This window comes from Scyliorhinus torazame, chromosome 5 (assembly GCF_047496885.1).
Source record: "Scyliorhinus torazame isolate Kashiwa2021f chromosome 5, sScyTor2.1, whole genome shotgun sequence".
Lineage (NCBI taxonomy): Eukaryota > Metazoa > Chordata > Chondrichthyes > Carcharhiniformes > Scyliorhinidae > Scyliorhinus > Scyliorhinus torazame.
This window is the reverse complement of record NC_092711.1, coordinates 95,912,437-95,930,987: the sequence shown is the minus strand read 5'-3', so window position 1 is coordinate 95,930,987 and position 18,551 is coordinate 95,912,437. Positions and strand designations below refer to the sequence as shown.

The window sequence follows — 18,551 nt, the reverse complement described above, 5'->3', positions numbered from 1 at the left end:
CTCGAGTCAGCATTTTGGACCTTTACCCCCAATTTTCTACCGGACTTGAATTGTAAAACTGATGACAGAGGCAATTGTGTACTGAATTCCCACATTGGTGAATGGAGAGAAGGACTAGACGTGCTCGTCAAGGCAGAAACAGAAAGACAGAGAAGGCTTGGGCTGAAGCTGCAGCAGGAGACAGCACGGCGGAGGACCGGACCTCTGGTTTGTCGACCCAGCAGTCTCTGGAGCAGCTGATGCAAGTTATTCAGGAAGGCTTTGCTAAGCAGAAACTGGACTGCTTGGACCCAATAAAAGAGTCAATTGAGCGGCTGGAGCTTAGATTGGACGCCCAAGATTGGGCGATCCAGAAGGTAGAGAAGGCACTGGCTGAACAGGAGGAACATCAAATTGCGGTGGAGTTGGAGGTGGGGATGCTGAGAGACCAGCAGAAGCAGCCCCTGGAGAAGGTGGAGGACCAAGAGAATAGGTCTCGCCTGCAGAAATTGAGAATTGTTGGGCTCCCGGAGGGGTCTGAAGGAGCGGATGCTGGGGCATACATCGCGGACGCTGGGGCATACATCGCGGACATGTTTGAGAAGCTGCTGGGGAATGGGACATTCCCCCGACCCTTGGAGGTTTAGCACACTGGGCTAAATCGCTGGCTTTTACAGCAGACCAAGGCAGGCCAGCAGCACGGTTCAATTCCCATACCAGCCTCCCCGACCAGGCACCGGAATGTGGCGACTAGGGGCTTTTCACAGTAACTTCATTTGAAGCCTACTTGTGACAATAAGCAATTTTCATTTTCAGGTGGACAGGGCTCACAGAGCGCTCGCGAGGAAGTCATGAATGGGAGACACCCAGAGGGCAATGGTGGTGAGATACCACAGGTGCTTGGATAAGGAGCGCATTCTACAGTGAGCCAAGCAGACACGGAGCTGTAAGTGGGACAACAGTATCCTGCGGATCTATCAGGACCTGAGTGTGGAGGTGGCCAGGAGAAGAGCAGGCTTCAACCAGATCAGGTCGATCCTTTTTAAGAAAAAGGTGAAATTCAAACTGTTGTATCCGGCCCGACTTCGGGTCACGAGGAGCAGCACTTTTATTTTGAGTGGCCCGAGGACGCGCTGGACTTCGCGAAAAGGAAAGGACTGGTGGTGGACTGAGAACTTTTGAACTTTGCTGCAATGTTCATGTTTTTTTTTGGTTTTTCTGTTCTTCTTTTAAAAAAAAGTTTCTTGTTTCTCGTTTTCTGGAAGCTGTTTGTAATGCATTTTGCATTGATTTGGGACCAGCGGTAGAGCTGAGTGAGTTAAGGTTTTCATTTGCACTGTTGGGGATGGAGGTATGCTTGTTTAGATTTTGGTGTTTTTTGTCGGGCAATTGTGTGGGGATTGTATGACATTGGAGTTTGTTTGTATGAGCAAGGGGAGGGTGGGGAGGGAACAATAGGTGGGAGACTATCCAGCGCCAGGGATGGGGCCACCAAGCGAGCTGGGCGGGTTTGCTCACGAAAGCGCAGTGGTGGGTGTGCATATGTTCAGTTTATTAAAGGGTTTGGGTTACAGAGTGTGGTTACTAGGGGGAGGGAGGGGGTGAATGTTCTGCTGACGAAGGAGGGATTTGGGCTAAGGGACAGAAGGAGGTTGGGGGCGGAGGCTGTCTGGGGGCGGGCTGGTGGAGGCGTGGAGCATGGGCTGCAGGTGGGCCCAAAAAAGGGGATGGCTGATCGGTGAAAGGGGGAGGCAATGAGCCCCCCAACTAGGTTGATCACCTGGAATGTTCGAGGGTTAAATGGGCCGGTCAAGAGAGCATGTGTGTCGCGCATCTTAGGGGACTGAAGGTGGCTGTGGTAATGTTGCGGGAGATGCATCTTAGAGTAACTGATCAGATTAGATTGAGGAAAGGCTGGGTCAACCAGGTCTTTCACTCGGGACTAGACTCAGAGACTGGAGGGGTCGCGATCCTGATCAATAAGCGGTTGGTGTTTGAGGCGGGTAGAATAGTCTCAGATGTGGGAGGTCGGTACATTATGGTCCGTGGGAAACTGGAGGGGGTGCAGGTGGTATTAGTAAATATGTACGTGCCAAATTGGGATGATGTGAAGTTTATAAAGAGGATGCTGGGGAAGATACCGGACCTGGACTCGCAAAGTTGGTCATGGGAGGGGACTTCAACATAGTTATTGACCCTGGCTTGGACCGGTCAAGCTCGAAAACGGGCAGGGTGCCAGCAATGGCAAAGGAACTAAAAGGGTTCATGGAGCAGATGGAGGGGGGGGGGGTTGGATCCATGGAGATTTCAGCAGCCTAGAGTGAAGGAGTTCTCCTTCTACTCACACGTGCACAGAGTGTACTCCCGGATTGACTTCTTTGTTTTTGAGTAGGTGAGTAGGGCCTTATTGACATGGGTGGTGGACACGGGGTACTCGGTGATCACAATCTCAGACCATGCTCCACACTGGGTTGACCTGCAGGTTAGTAAAGACAGTAACCAGCGCCCGCACTGGAGGTTGGATGTGGGACTTTTGGCCGACGAAGGGGTGTGCGAGCGGCTGAGGGAATGTATTCAGAATTACCTGCAGGTCAACAACACGGGGGAAATTTTAGCAGCGAAGGTCTAGGAAGCAATGAAGGCAGTGGTCAGAGGGGAACTGATCTTGTTACGGGCCCAGAGGGAGAAGGTGGACAGGGCAGAGACGGGCCGACTGGTAAAGGAGATACTACAGATCAATAGGAGGTATGCGGAGACCCCAGAGGCAGGGCTTTTAAGGGAATGGCGGAGGCTACATCGGAGTCTGGCTTGTTAACCACAGGGAGGGCGGTGGAGCAGCTGAGAAAGGCGAGGGGGGCGATCTATGAGTATGGAGAGAAGGCCAGTAGAATGCGTGCACAGCAGCTTAGAAAGAGGGAGGCAGCCAGGGTGATAGGGAAAGTAAATGACGGAGATGGGAACCTGGTTGGAGATTCAGCAGGGGTGAATAAGGCATTTAGGGATTTCTACAGTAGGCTGTATAGGTCAGAACCCCCTAGGGGCCGGAGGGGATGAGGCACTTCTTGGAGGGGCTGAATTTCCCAAAGGTGGACTGGGAGGTGGAAGAAGGGCTGGGGGCCCCGATCGGGCTGGAAGAGATAGTGGAGGGCTTGAAGGCCATGCAGTCGGGTAAAGCCCCGGGGCCGGACGGGTACCCAGTGGAGGTTTATAAAAGGTTCTCTGGGATATTGGGGCCGGTGTTGTTGAGGATGTTCAATGAGACAAAGGAAAGAGGGGTGCTGCCCCCGACGTTGTCACAGGCCACGATTTCGCTGATCCTTAAGCGGGTCAAGAACCCGGAGCTGTGTGGATCCTATAGGCCGATCTCCCTGTTGAATGTGGATGCCAAATTGCTGGCCAAAATTTTGTCCTCCGGGATTGGGGATTGAGTTCCTGACGTTATTGGGGAGGACCAGACGAGGTTTGTTAAGGGTAGGCAGTTGGTGGCCAATGTAAGAAGGTTGTTAAACGTGATCATGATTCCCTCGGAAGGTAGGGAGTCGGAGGTAGTGATCGCAATGGATGTAGAAAAGGCCTTTGATCGGGTAATCTTTGATGGGATTATCTGTGGCAGGTACTTGGACGGTTTGGATTTGGGTGGGGTTTTATTGACTGGGTCAGGTTGCTGTATAAGGCTCCTGTGGCAAGTGTATGGATGAATAGGACAACATCGGACTATTTTAGTCTGCACAGAGGGGCGAGACAGAGATGCCCCCTTTCCCCACTGTTGTTTGCGCTGGCTATAGAGCCACTGGCGATTGCTCTGAAAGCCTCAAAGGGCTGGAAGGGGCTGGTCCGGGAGGGGGGTGGGGGTGTGGGGGGGGGGGGAGCACAGAGTCGCACTCTAAGCAGACGACCTGCTTCTGTATGTATCGGACCCAATAGAGGGGATGGAAGAGATTATGAGGATTCTCGGGGAATTTAGCTGGTTTTCGGGGTACAAGTTAAATATGGGGAAAAGTGAGATGTTTGTGGTCCAGACAAGGGGACAGGAGAGGCGATTGGGGGAGCTGTCGTTTAGATTAGTAGGGGGAAGCTTTAGGTACTTAACCATCAAAGAGGCGCGGGAATGAGACCGACTGCATAAATTAAATTTGGCCCGGCGAGTAGACTAAATGAAGGATGATTTCCGAAAGTGGGACGCGCTTCCGTCGTCACTGGCTGGGAGGGTGCAGACGGTGAAGATGACAGTCCTCCCAAGATTCCTGTTCGCGTTTCAATGTCTCCCCATTTTTATTCCGCGGTCCTTTTTTAAACGGGTCAACAAAGTGATCACTGGCAAGACCCCGCGAGTAAGGAAGGTAATGCTTGAGCGGAGTCGGGGAGAGGGCGGGCTGGCGCTGCCAAATTTTAGTAACTATTACTGGGCGGCGAATATTGGCATGATCAGGAAGTGGGTGGTGGGGGAGGGGTCAGCATGGGAGCGTATGGAGGTGGCTTCATGCAAGGGCACCAGTCTGGGGGCATTGGTAACCGTGCCTCTGTCATTCCCGTCGGCACGATACTCCACCAGCCCCGTGGTGGTGGCGGCCCTGAGAGTCTGTGGGCAATGGAGGAGACATGTGGGAGCAGAGGGAGCATCGGTCTGGTCCCCAATCTATAATAATCACCGGTTTGCCCTGGGAAGTATGGATGGGGGGTTCCGGATATGGTGGAGAGCAGGGATTGAGAGGATGGGGGATATGTTTATAGAAGGGAGCTTTCCGAGTATGAGGGCACTGGAGGAGAAGTTTGGGTTGGCGAGGGTATACAAATTCAGGTATCTGCAGGTGCGGGACTTCCTACGTAAAGAGGTGTCAACCTTCCTGCTCTTACTGCTAAGGGGAATTCAGGACAGGGTAGTTTCCAGAGGATGGGTAGGTGAAGGGAGTGTCTCTGACATTTACAAGGAACTTATGGGGTCAGAGGAGATGCAGACCGAGGAGCTGAAGCGCAAGTGGGAGGAGAAGCTGGGAGGTGAGATAGAGGATGGTCTGTGGGTGGACGCGTTGAGTAGAGTCAACGCGTCCACAACATGTGCCAGGCTCAGCCTGATACAATTCAAGTTCATTCAGTCGGGCCTGGATGAGCAGATTTTTGGGGGTGGGAGACAGGTGTACAAAATGTGCGGGAGGACCAGCGAACCATGTCCACATGTTCTGGACATGTCTGAAGGTTAGGGTATTTTGGCAGGGGTCTGCAGATGTCATGATCACGGTGTTAAAAACAAGGGTGGCATTGAGTCCAGAGGTGGCGATTTTCGGAATGTCAGAAGACCCAGGAATCCAGGAGGAGAAAGAGGCAGACGTTCTGCCCTTTGCTACCCTGGTTGCCCGGAAACGGATATTATTAGCTTGGAGGGACTCAAAGCCCCCGAAGTCAGAGACCTGGCTATCGGACATGGCTAGCTTCCTCTGTTTGGAGAAAATCTAGTTCGCCTTGAGAGGGTCAATGTTAGGGTTCGCCCGGAGGTGGCAACCGTTCGTCGACTTCTTCGTGGAAAATTGATCATCAGCAGATGGTGGGGGTGGGAGAGGGGGGTTAGTTTAGCTTAAAGTAGGGGGTTATTAAAGATGGGACCTGTAAGGGCGGGTGACGGCTTTTGTACTATGTATATAGTTTCATGTACGTTGTTTATTTTGTTGTTACAATACCAAAGAATACCTCAATAAAATGTTTATTTTTAAAAAACAACGGGAAGGAGCTGTTTTTGAGTCTCTCCGTGCGTGTTCTCAGCCTTCTGTATCTCCTGCCCGATGGAAGAAGTTGGAAGAGTGAGTAAGCCGGGTGGGAGGGGTCTCTGATTATACTGCCCGCTTTCCCCAGGCCATGAGAGGTGTAGATGGAGTCAATGGATGGGAGGCAGGTTTGTGTGATGGACTGAGCTATGTTCACGACTCTCTGAAGTTTCTTGCGGTCCTGGGCCGAGCAGTTGCCATACCAGGCTGTGATGCAGCCCGATAGGATGCTTTCTATGGTGCATCTGCAAAGGTTGTCAAGAGTTAATGTGGACATGCTGAATTTCCTTAGTTTCCTGAGGAAGTTTAGGCGCTGTTGTGCTTTCTTGGTGGTAGCGTCTACATGGGTGGACCAGGACAGATTTTTTGAGATGTGCACCCATAGGAATTTGAAACTGCTCACCATCTCCACCTCGGCCCCGTTGATGCTGACAGTGGTGTGTGTACAGTACTTTGCTTCCTGCAGTCAATGACCAGCTCGTTAGTTTTGCTGGCATTGAGGGATAGACTGTCGGTTTTGGAGCTTTGATATGAGCTTGGCTGGGATTATGGTGTTGAAGGCGGATATGTAGTCAATAAATAGGAGTCTGATGTCGGAGTCCTTGCTGTCGAGATGCTCGAGGGATGAGCGCAGGGCCAGAGAAATGGCATCTGCTGTGGACCGGTTGTGGCGGTATGCGAATTGCAGTGGATCAAGGCGTTCTGGGAGTATGGAGGTGATGTGCTTCATGACCAACCTGTCGAAGTACTTCATTATGACTGAAGTCAGGGCCACCGGACGGTAGTCATTGAGGCACGCTGCCTGGTTCTTCTTTGGCACCGGTGTATGATGGTGGTCTTCTTGAAGCCACTCTGGACAGTCACAAGGACACTGGCACCATGGAGAAACCATGGAAACGTAGGGATTGTGGGAAGAGATTCAGATCCCTGTCTGTGCTGGAAATTCATCAATGGAGTCACACCGGGGGAGGCCATTCATCTGCTCAGAATGTGGTCAAGGATTCACTCAGCTATCCAACTTACAGAAACACCAGAGAACTCGCACCAGCGAGAAACTGTTCATCTGCTCTATTTGTGAGAAGGGATTGTCAACTAACTTACCTCACTTCAAACCGACTTCTTCACTCTGACTTGAGGCCGTTTAAATGCTCCAGCTGGGAAAAGAGCTTTAAAAGTAACAAGCTTTTGCTGACTCACCAGCGAATTCAAAGTGGGGAGAGGCTATTCACCTGCTCCGTGTGCGGGAAGTGACTCACTCATTCATTCAGCCTGCTGAAACACCAGATTACACCGGGAAGAGACCATTCACTGCTCTGTGTGTGGGGAGAGATTCACTCAGTCATCCACCCTGCTGAATCACCAGTGGGTTCACACTGGGGAGAGACCATTCATTTGCTTCATGTGTGAGAAGCGATTCACTCAGTTATCCCAGTTTCAGAGGCAGTGTATAGGGGAGATGGTGGCGTAGTTGGCTTGTCGCTGGACTAATGATCCAGATACCCAGGATAATGACCTGTGGACCTGGGTTTGAAGATGATTGGGCCGAGGACACTACCCTGAGGAACTCCTGCAGTGATGTCCTGGAGCTGAGATGATTGACCTCCAAACACCACGACCATTTTCCCCTGATTCCCATTGACTCCAGTTTACCTAGGGCTCCTTGATGCCATACTCTATCAAATGCTGCTTTGATGTCAAGGGCAGTCATTCTCACCTCTCACATTCAGCTCTTGTGTCCATGTTTGAACCAAGGTTGTAATGAGGTTCGGAGCAGATTGACCCTGGCGGAACCCAAACCGAGCATCCGAGAGAAGGGTATTGCTGAGTAAGTGCCACTTGATCGCACTACTGATGACTCCTTCCATCACTTTGCTGATCATGGAGAGTAGATTGCCAGTGTGATAATTGGCTGGATTGCATTTGTCATGTTGTGTACAGGACACGCCTGGGCAATTTGCGACAGTGTAGATGCCAGTGTTCTAGCTGTGCTGGGACAGCTTGGCTAGGGGTGCGGCAAGTTCAGGAGCACAAGTTATCAGTACTATTGTCCCTACATTGTCAGAACCCAAAGCCTTTGAAGTATCCAGTGCCTTCAGCCGTTTCTTCATATCACGTGGAGTGAATTTCTCGACTGAAGACTGACATCTGTAATGCTGGGGACCTCCGAAAGAGACTGAGATGGATCATCCACTCGATACTTCTGGCTGATAATTGTTGCAAATACCTCAGCCTTGCCTTTTGCACATATGTGCTTCACTCCTCCATCATTGAGGATGGGGATATTTGTGGAGCCTCCTCCTCCAGTGAATTGTTTAATTGTCCACAACCATACGTGACTGGATGTGGCAGAATTGCAGAGCTTGGATCTGATGTGTTCGGTATGGAACCGTTTAGCTCTGTCTGTTACTTGCTGCTTATGCTGTTTGGCACACAAGAAGTCCTGTGTTGTAGCTTCACCAGATTGACACCTCATTTTTTGGTATGTCTAATGTTCCTGGCGTGCTCTCCTGCACTCTTCATAGAACCAGTGTTGATCCCCTGGCTTGGTGGTAATGGTAGAGTGGTGGCCATGAGGGTGGCAGGTTGTGGTTGAATACAATTCTGCTGTTGCTGATGGCCCACATAGCCTCATAGATGCCCAGTTTTGAGTTTCAAGATCTGTTTGAAGTCTATACCATTTAGCACAGTGGTAATGCCACACAACACGATGGAGATAATATCCTCAATGTGAAGACGGGACTTTGTCACCACAAGGACTGTGCGGTGGTCACTTCTACTGATACTGTCATGGACAGATGCATCTGCAGCAGGCGGATTGGTGAGGATGAGGTCAAATATGTTCTTCCCTCTGGTTGGTCCCCTCACCGCCTGCTGCAGTCCCAGTCTAGCGGCTATGTCCTTTAGGGCCCGGCCAGCTCGGTCTGTGGTGGTACTACCAAGACACTCTTAGTGATGGACATTGAAGTACCCCTCCCAGAGCATAATCTGCTCCCTTGCCACCCTCAGTGCTTCCTCAAAGTGGTGTTCAACATGGAGGCGTACATCATTCATCAGCGGATGGTGGCCGGTACATTGTAATCAGCGGATGGTGGCCGGTACATTGCCCATATTTAACCTGCAGCCGTGGGACCTCATGTTGTCTTCATGTTCTCAACAGAGTCCATGTTGAGGACCCCCAGGGCATCTCCTTCCTGAATGTATACCACTGTGCCGCTGCCTCTGCTGGATCCGTCCTACTGGTGAGACAGGACATACCCAGGAATGGTAACAGTGCTGTCTGGAACATTGTCTGTAAGGTATGATTCTGTGAGTATGACTATGTCAGGTTGTTGCTTAACTAGTCTGTGAGACAGCTCTGCCAAGTTAAACATAGTCTTAAACTCAAAGTCAAAACGTATCTTGGCAAATATATTCCCAGAGGTGTGGGAACGTTTTCAGAAAAAAAACAGTAGATGAGCAAAAACAGGGAGGACATATACCATGAGGATAAACTAGGAAGTAATATAGAAATGGACAGCAAGAGTTTCCTTCAATTCTTAAAAATGAAGAGAGGCACTGAAGTGGACGTCGGTTCCTGAGAGAATGAGACTGCGGAAATAATGATGGGGAGTCAGGAAATGGCTGAGGAGTTAAATAAATACTGCGAGTCAGTCTTCATGGTAGGAGACAGTAATAGCATTCCACAAATACTAAATAATCAAAGGCAAAAGGGGAAGGGAATAATCACAATAACTACACCAGAGAAAAAGTATTCGGAAACGAATGGAACAAAAGTCTGCTATGTTCCTGGCCTGATGGGTTGCATCCCAGGATAGTAAAGGAAGTAGCTGCAGAGATAGTGGATGCCCTGGTTAAATTCTTGAACAGTCCCGAAGGATTGGAAAACTGCTCATGCAACATCTTTATTTAATAAAGGAGGGAGAAAAGAAACCAGTAACGATAGGCCAATAAACTTAACATCTGTCATTGGGAAAATGTTAAGAGTCCATTTTAAAGGATGTAATAGCAGAACATTTTGAAAAGCATAATATAATCAAACAGAGTCAGCATCGCTTCATGAAGGGAAAATCATGTTTGAAACATTTGGTAGAGATTTTTGAGGTGGTAACAAGCAGGATAGATGATGGGGAGCCAGTAGATCTAATATACTTGGATTTCCAAAAAGTGTTTGATAAGGTACCACACAACCGGCTACATAATAAGATAAGAGCTCATGGTGTTGGGGAACTGACCATGATAATGCACGTTCTCTCCGTGTCTCCGTGGGTTTCCTCCAGGTGCTCTGGTTTCCTCCCACAAGTCCCGAAGACATGGTTGTTAGGTGAATTGGACATTCTGAATTCTCCCTCAGTGTACCCGAACACGCGTTGGTGTGTGGCGACTAGGGGTTTTCACAGTAACTTCATTGTAATGTTAATGGAAGCCTACTTGTGACAATAATTATTACTATTATAAAAGACAGAAAATTGGGATAAGGGGGCATTTTCAGAATGGCAACATAACTAGCGGAGTGCCGCTGGGATCCATACTGGGGCCACAGTTATTTACCATATATATTAATGACTTGGACAAGGGAAGCGAATGCACTTTTGCAAACTTTGTGGATGACACAAAAATAGGTGGGAAGTCTACACACGGCTATAAACAGGTTAGTTGATTGGGCAAAAACTTGAGAAATGGAATATAATGTAGGAAAACGAAAATGTATGCACTTTGATGGGAAGAATAAAGGAGCTGAATATTATTCAAAGTGAGAAAGACTACAGAAAACTGCAGCACAGAGGGACCTGGGGGTCCTCGGGCATTAATCACAAAAGCTAGCGTGCAGGTTCAGCAGGTCATTGGGAAGGTAAATGGAAGGTTGGCCTTTATTTCAAAGGGAATGCAGCATAAAAATAGAGAAGTCCAGCTGAAATTATACAAGGCAATAGTTAGACCACACTTGGAATACTGTGAACAACATTGGTCCCCTTTCCTGAGGAAAGATATGCGGGCATTGGAGACAGTCCAGAGAAGGTTCACTAGGTTAGAACATAGAACATAGAAAAATACAGCACAGAACAGGCCCTTCGGCCCACGATATTGTGCCGAACCTTTGTCCTAGATTAATCATAGATTATCATAGAATTTACAGTGCAGATGGAGGCCATTCGGGCCATCGGGTCTGCACCGGCTCTTGGAAAGAGCACCCTACCCAAGGTCAACACCTCCACCCTATCGCCATAGCCCAGTAACCCCACCCAACACTAAGGGCAATTTTGGTCACTAAGGGCAATTTATCATGGCCAATCCACCTAACCTGCACATCTTTGGACTGTAGGAGGAAACCGGAGCACCCGGAGGAAACCCACACACACACGGGGAGGATGTGCAGACTCCGCACAGACAGTGACCCAAGCCGTAATCGAACCTGGGACCCTGGAGCTGTGAAGCAATTGTGCTATCCACAATGCTACCGTGCTGCCCTTAAGAACAAATTAATCTACACTATATCATTCATGATCCATGTACCTATCCAATAGCCGCTTGAAGGTTCCTAATGTTTCTGACTCAACTATTTCCACAGGCAGTGCATTCCATGCCCCCACTACTCTTTGGGTAAAGAATCTACCTCTGACATCCCCCCTATTTTTCCACCATTCACCTTAAATTTATGTCCCCTTGTAATGGTTTGTTCCACCCGGGGAAAAAGTCTCTGACTAACTACTCTATCTATTCCCCTGATCATCTTATAAACCTCTATCAAGTCGCCCCTCATCCTTCTCCATTCTAATGAGAAAAGGCCTAGCACCCTCAACCTTTCCTCATAAGACATACTTTCCATTCCAGGCAACATCCTGGTAAATCTCCTTTGCACCTTATCCAAAGCTTCCACATCCTTCCTAAAATGAGGTGACCAGAACTGTACTCTGTACTCCAAATGTGGCCTTACCAAGTTTTTGTCCAGCTGCATCATCACCTCACGGCTCTTAAATTCAATCCCTCTGTTAATGAATGCTAGCACACCATAGGCCTTCTTCACAGCTCTATCCACTTGAGTGGCAACTTTCAAAGATGTATGAACATAGACCCCAAGATCTCTCTGCTCCTCCACATTGCCAAGAACTCTACCGTTAACCCTGGATTCCGCATTCATATTTGTCCTTCCAAAATGGACAACCTCACACTTTTCAGGGTTAAACTACATCTGCCATTTCTCAGCCCAGCTCTGCACCCTATCTATGTCTCTTTGCAGCCGACAACAACCCTCCTCACTATCCACAACTCCACCAATCTTCGTATCGTCTGCAAATTTACTGACCCACCCTTCAACTCCCTCATCCAAGTCATTAATGAAAATCATAAACAGCAGAGGACCCGGAACTGATCCCTGCGGTACGCCACAGGTAACTGGGATCCAGGCTGAATATTTGCCATCCACCACCACTCTCAGACTTCTATCGGTTAGCCAGTTCGTTATCCAACTGGCCAAATTTCCCGCTATCCCATGCCTCCTTACTTTCTGCATAAGCCTACCATGGGGAACCTTATCAAATGCCTTACTAAAATCCATGTCCACTACATCCACTGCTTTACCTTCATCCACATGCTTGGTCACCTCCTCAAAGAATTCAATAAGACTTGTAAGGCAAGACCTACCCCTCACAAATCCGTGCTGACTATCCCTAATCAAGCAGTGTCTTTCCAGATGCTCAGAAATCCTATCCCTCAGTACCCTTTCCATTACTTTTCCTACCACCGAAGTAAGACTAACTGGCCTGTAATTCCCAGGGTTATCCCTATTCCCTTTTTTGAACAGGGGCACGATATTCGCCACTCTCCAATCCCCTGGTACCACCCCTGTTGACAGTGAGGACGAAAAGATCATTGCCAACAGCTATGCAATCCTTGGATATATCCCGTCAGGCCCGGGGGACTTGTCTATCCTCAAGTTTTTCAAAATGCCCAACACATCTTCCTTCCTAACAAGTATTTCCTCGAGCTTACCAGTCTGTTTCATACTGTCCTCTCCAACAATATAGCCCCTCTCATTTGTAAATACTGAAGAAAAGTACTCGTTCAAGACCTCTCCTATCTCTTCAGACTCAATACACAATCTCCCGCTACTATCCTTGATCGGACCTACCCTCACTCTAGTCATTCTCATATTTCTCACATATGTGTAAAAGGCCTTGGGGTTTTCCTTGATCCTACCCGCCAAAGATTGTTCATGCCCTCTCTTAGCTCTCCTAATCCCTTTCTTCAGTTCCCTCCTGGCTATCTTGTATCCCTCCAGCGCCCTGTCTGGACCTTGTTTCCACAGCCTTACATAAGTCTCATTCTTCCTCTTAACAAGACATTCAACCTCTCGTCAACCATGGTTCCCTCACTCGACCATCTCTTCCCTGCCTGACAGGCACATACATATCAAGGACACGTAGTACCTGTTCCTTGAACAAGTTCCACATTTCACTTGTGTCCTTCCCTGACAGCCTATGTTCCAAACTTATGCACTTCAATTCTTGTCTGACAACATCGTATTTACCCTTCCCCCAATTGTAAACCTTGCCCTGTTGCACGCACCTATCCCTCTCCATTACTACAGTGAAAGTCGCAGAATTGTGGTCACTATCTCCAAAATGCTCCCCCACTAACAAATCTATCACTTGCCCTGGTTCATTACCAAGTACCAAATCCAATATGCCCTCCCCTCTGGTCGGACAATCTACATACTGTGTTAGAAAAGCTTCCTGGACACACTGCACAAACACCACCCCATCCAAACTATTTGATCTAAAGAGTTTCCACTCAATGTTTGGGAAGTTGAAAGCCTACCCTGTGACTTCTGCACCTTTCCAAAATCTATTTCCCAATCTGTTCCTCCACATCTCTGCTACTATTGGGGGGCCTATAGAAAACTCCCAACAAGGTGACTGCTCCTTTCCTATTTCTGACTTCAACCCATACTGCCTCAGTAGGTAGATACTCCTCGAACTGCCTTTCTGCAGCTGTTATACTATCTCTAATTAACAATGCCACCCCCCCCCCCTCACCTCTTTTACCACCCTCCCGAATCTTATTGAAACATCTATAACCAGGGACCTCCAACAACCATTTCTGCCCCTCTTCTATCCAAGTTTCCGTGATGGCCACCACATTGTAGTCTCAAGTACCGATCCATGCCTGAAGTTCACCCACCTTATTCCTGATGCTTCTTGCGTTGAAGTATACACACTTCAATCCATCTCCATGCCTGCAAGTACTCTCCTTTGTCAGTGTTCCCTTCCCCACTGCCTCACTACATGCTTTGGCATCCTGAATATCGGCTAATTTAGTTGCTGGACTACAAATCCGGTTCCCACTCCCCTGCCAAATTAGTTTAAACCCTCCCGAAGAGTACTAGAAAACCTCCCTCCCAGGATATTGGTGCCCCTCTGGTTCAGATGCAACCAGTCCTGCTTGTACAGGTCCCACCTTCCCCAGAATGCGCTCCAATTATCCAAATACCCGAAGCCCTCCCTCTTACACCATTCCTGCAGCCACGTGTTCAACTGCACTCTCTCCCTATTCCTAGCCTTGCTTTCACGTGGCACCGGCAACAAACCAGAGATGACAACTCTGTCTGTCCTGGCTTTTAACTTCCAGCCTCACTCCCTAAACTTGTTTATTACCTCCACACCCCTTTTCCTACCTACGTTGTTGGTACCAATGTGCACCATGACTTCTGGCTGCTCCCCCTCCCCCTTAAGGATCCTGAAGACACGATCCGAGACATCCCTGGCCCTGGCACCCGGGAGGCAACATACCTTCCGGGAGTCTCGTTCGCGACCACAGAATCTCCTATCTATTCCCTTAACCATTGAATCTCCTGTTACTATTGCTTTTCCATTCTCCCCCCTTCCCTTCTGAGCCCCAGAGTCAGACTCAGTGCCAGAGACCTGGCCGCTAGGGCCTTCCCCCGGTAGGTCATCCCCCCCAACAGCATCCAAAACGGTATACTTGTTTTGAAGGGGAACGGCCACGAGGGATCCCTGCACTGTCTGCCTGTTTGTTTTCTTTCCCCTGACTGTAACCCAGCTACTCTTGTCCTATACCTTGGGCGTGGTTACCTCTCTGTAACTCTTCTCTATAACCCCCACTGCCTCCCGGATGATCCGAAGTTCATCCAGCTCTAGTTCCCTAACACGGTCTCTAAGGAGCTGGAGTTGGGTGCACTTCCCACAGGTATAGTCAGCGGGGACACTGGTGGTATTCCTCACCACCCACATCCTACAGGAGGAGCATGCAACTGGCCTAGCCTCCATCCCCTCTTACCTTACAGAATATAGCTGCCCTGTGGACCAACTGGACCTCCGCCCTCCGACTCTGCTCCCAGTCAGTTGCACTCTCTGTAAACTCCTGGCTCCCTTCTCGCTCTTTGAGGAAATGTAGGAAACAAAATGAAAGGAGCACCTTACTCCCTCCTCACCCAGCTCCCTCAGTCACCAAACTCTCACTATGGCACTCAAATGCACCAAATTCAGCACTCAGTGCAAACAAAGTCTGCACTGTCGGTGGATCACTTTTATACTGTGAATCTAGCCTCTGAAAACTGGCCTAATCCAGTTAACTAAAGGTTAGTCCCGGATATGGAGAGATTTTCTGATTAGAAGAGGTTGAGTTGTTTGGGCCTGTACTCATTGGAGTTGAGACGAATGAGAGGTGACCTTTTTGAGACATAAGCATCCTCAGGGGGGTTGACAGGGTAGATGCTGAGAGGACGTTTCCTCTTGTGGGAGAGTCCAGGACCAGAGGGCATAATCTCAAAGTAACGGGTCTCAAATTTAAGACAGACATGAGGCGACATTTCTTCTCTCAGAGCGCAGTGAATCTGTGGAATCCTTTAGCTGTGCAATCATCCTGTCGCTGGAGTTTAACCAGAAAAAGGCAAAGGTGAAGATGTGTTTACCCGGATGGACCGCTTGGTGGCGCAGTGGCTCTTTCACGGAGGGGCCTTGAGTTCAGACACATCCCAGACAGGACTGGTGAGAAATATCTGTCTGGGAAAGGGGAGAAAACTGTGTAATCGGGGAAATGGAGCGGTGCCGATTGGCCTGAGAGAAAGGATTCAGACAAGTCTTATTTTCTTCATTTTTCATTCAATATTTATTAAAATTTCAGAGAAAATATTACACAAAAGTTTATTTTGAAGTTGACGAAAGGAAACATAACGATTGAGGGTCACAGTGAGAACAGAACACATGCCCTCTGAGCTGCCAAATGTATGTACAACTGTAACAGACACCAGAAAGAGAGAACAGGAGCTCAATGTAAAGGGAAGGCCAAAGTTATGAGTAAGGAACGAGATAAGTTACTTTATTTAGACATGATATTGAGGGAAATTATTAGCTACAATTACATTACAGCCAAAATTATCTCGTACATTTCAAACTGGGAAACAGAAATACTGTCCAAGATTGTCTCAGTTACAGATGCAGAATAATAAACTGAGAGAATTTTACTGTTAGAGTCACCAAGAGGAAATATTGTATTTGTGTCACACACAGATCATAATAAACAGCTGAGGAAAATCTACAGCGTCCGAACGTCAACCGATCACTTGATCTGTAAAAGAGAGAGAAAATGATGAAGCAGATGTTTATAATCTGGGACATTGATGTTAGAGTTTTTAATCAATCAAACATTTAGCGATTTTTGAAACGGCTTCTGTCAGTTTGAAGTGTGAGTGGATTGAATCTTCTCACCTTCACCAGAGTGACTGCAGCGCTGTAGGAAATGCTCAGGAAGAACAGGGTGATGAATGTGGAAGCGGTTGTCCAGATGTTGCCGTTATCATCCTCATCGTCTTCAGTCCAGGTGTGTTCTGTGGTATCTACGAAGATAGAGCCGAATAAGTATAATCAGATTGTTCATTAATCCACGATTTATTTTTAATATTCTCGTTTCATTTTCTCCCGCTGCTAATTCATTCTTTAATATATTTGTCATTGCATATCTACTGTTGCGTTCATGACACTCAGAAATTGATGTCTTTAACTTTTTTTTTCTAATTAAGGGGCAATTTAGCATGGCCAATCCACCTACCCTGCACATCTTTGGGTTGTCGGGGTGAGACCCACGGGTCATGGGGAGAATGTGAAAACTCCACTGGGACAGGGACCCAGGAGCGGGATCAACCCCAGATCCATGGTGGCGTGAGGCAGCAGCGCTAACCACTATGCCACCGTGCCGCCATTGCCTGCCGTTTCTGTTTGTTCCTTAGCTTTTGTGTCTGTGTCGATGCGAAATTCCGTGTTTTGATTTACTCCTCTGTTGTGTGTCCAGATGTCTGTGTAGGTTCACTGTGTGTTCATCGTGTCAATGCGTATTGGTCTGTGTATTTGTGTGTCAGCGCCTGTGTGTGAACTTTGTTTGTCTTCTGTCAATGTGTATATATGAGTGATATATTGTATGTGTATGTGTTGAAATCTATGTTTATATATTATTGCCTGTGTTAATATGTGTTTATACTTTCCTGTCTAGTAATATATGTGTTAATGTGTCTTTTTGCGTTCAACATGCATGCCAGTGTCTTAATGTTTGTGTCTGGATAAATGCGTTTGTGTGTGTGTGTGTCAATGCGCGTATTTCATCACAGAATCATCATCATATAATCCCTACAGTGGAGAACGAGGCCATTCGGCCTATTGAGTCTGCACCGACCCTCCGAAAGAACACCCTCCCGAGGTGCACGGTGCACGCCCTCCCCTATCCCCAGAACCTCGTAACACCACCTAACGTTTTGGGCGCGAAGGGGTGATATAGCATGGCTAATCCCCCTAACCTGCACATCTTTGGACTGTGGGAGGAAACACGGACACGGGAGAATGTGGAAACTCAACACGGACAATCACCCGAGGCTGGAATTGAACCCGGATTTCTGGCGCTGTGAGGCAGCAGTGCTATTTGTGCGTTGATGTTTGTTTATATCTATTGCTGTGTATTGACGCCTCCATGTGTATTCATGTGTGTTTGTATGAGCGTGTGTACGAATCTGTTAATATGTAACTACATGTGCCCATTAGTGTGTTAATGTGGATTATTGTCTCTGTTTTAATGGAAATATTTCTGTCGTTGTGAAATTGTGCGATTACGGGCGGCGCGGTAGCACAGTGGTTAGCACTGTTGCTTCACAGCGCCAGAGTCCCAGGTTCGATTCCTGGCTTGGGTTACTGTCTGTGCGGAGTCTGCACGTTCTCCCTGTGTCCGTGTGGGTTTCGTCCGTGTGCTCCGGTTTCTTCCCACAAGTCCCGAAAGATGTGCTTGTGAGGTAATTTGGACATTCAAAATTTTCCCTCTGTGTACCCGAACAGGCGCCAAGAGTGTGGCGACTAGGGTTTTTTCACAGTAACTTCTTGCAGTGTTAATGTAAGCCTTCTTGTGACAATAAACTTTATTTTTACTATTATGTATATGCTATTGCTTACAGTTGTGTTTCATATTCTTGGGTCAGTCTGCGTGTATGGTTTTATATGTTTGTGTTTGCATATTTGTGTGTCTGTGTGGACATGTGGATGTATGTGCATGTTTGTGCATGCCGGCTTGTGTGTGTGGATTTGTGTGTGTGTGTGTACACGAGTGTCTTTGTGTACATAAACGTGTGCTTGTTTGTGTTTATGTGCATGTTTGTAAATTTTTGTTTGTTTGTGTGTATAGGTATGCATGTGTTTCTATGTGTACATCTATGTGTGTGTTTGTGTCTATGTGTGCTCATGTATATGGTTGTGGGTGTGTGTACGTGTGCATGTATGTTTAGTGTTTGTGTCTTTATCTGTCTGTGTATTTGTATCAGCTGCC

At 48.0% G+C, this 18,551-nt stretch overlaps 1 protein-coding gene and 1 long non-coding RNA gene across 2 annotated transcripts in view; both read left to right on the top strand.

The window, feature by feature from the left end:
* The window catches only part of LOC140419027 (uncharacterized), a 30,634-nt gene extending 12,472 nt beyond the window's left edge, over positions 1–18,162 (top strand). Inside the window, exons 2-3 of the long non-coding RNA XR_011945488.1 lie at positions 8,893–9,031; positions 16,262–18,162. This is a non-coding gene — a long non-coding RNA (uncharacterized lncRNA). The remainder of the gene's footprint in view (positions 1–8,892; positions 9,032–16,261) is intronic.
* The window catches only part of LOC140419035 (uncharacterized), a 529,091-nt gene that overhangs the window by 56,100 nt on the left and 454,440 nt on the right, over positions 1–18,551 (top strand). The window lies entirely within an intron of this gene.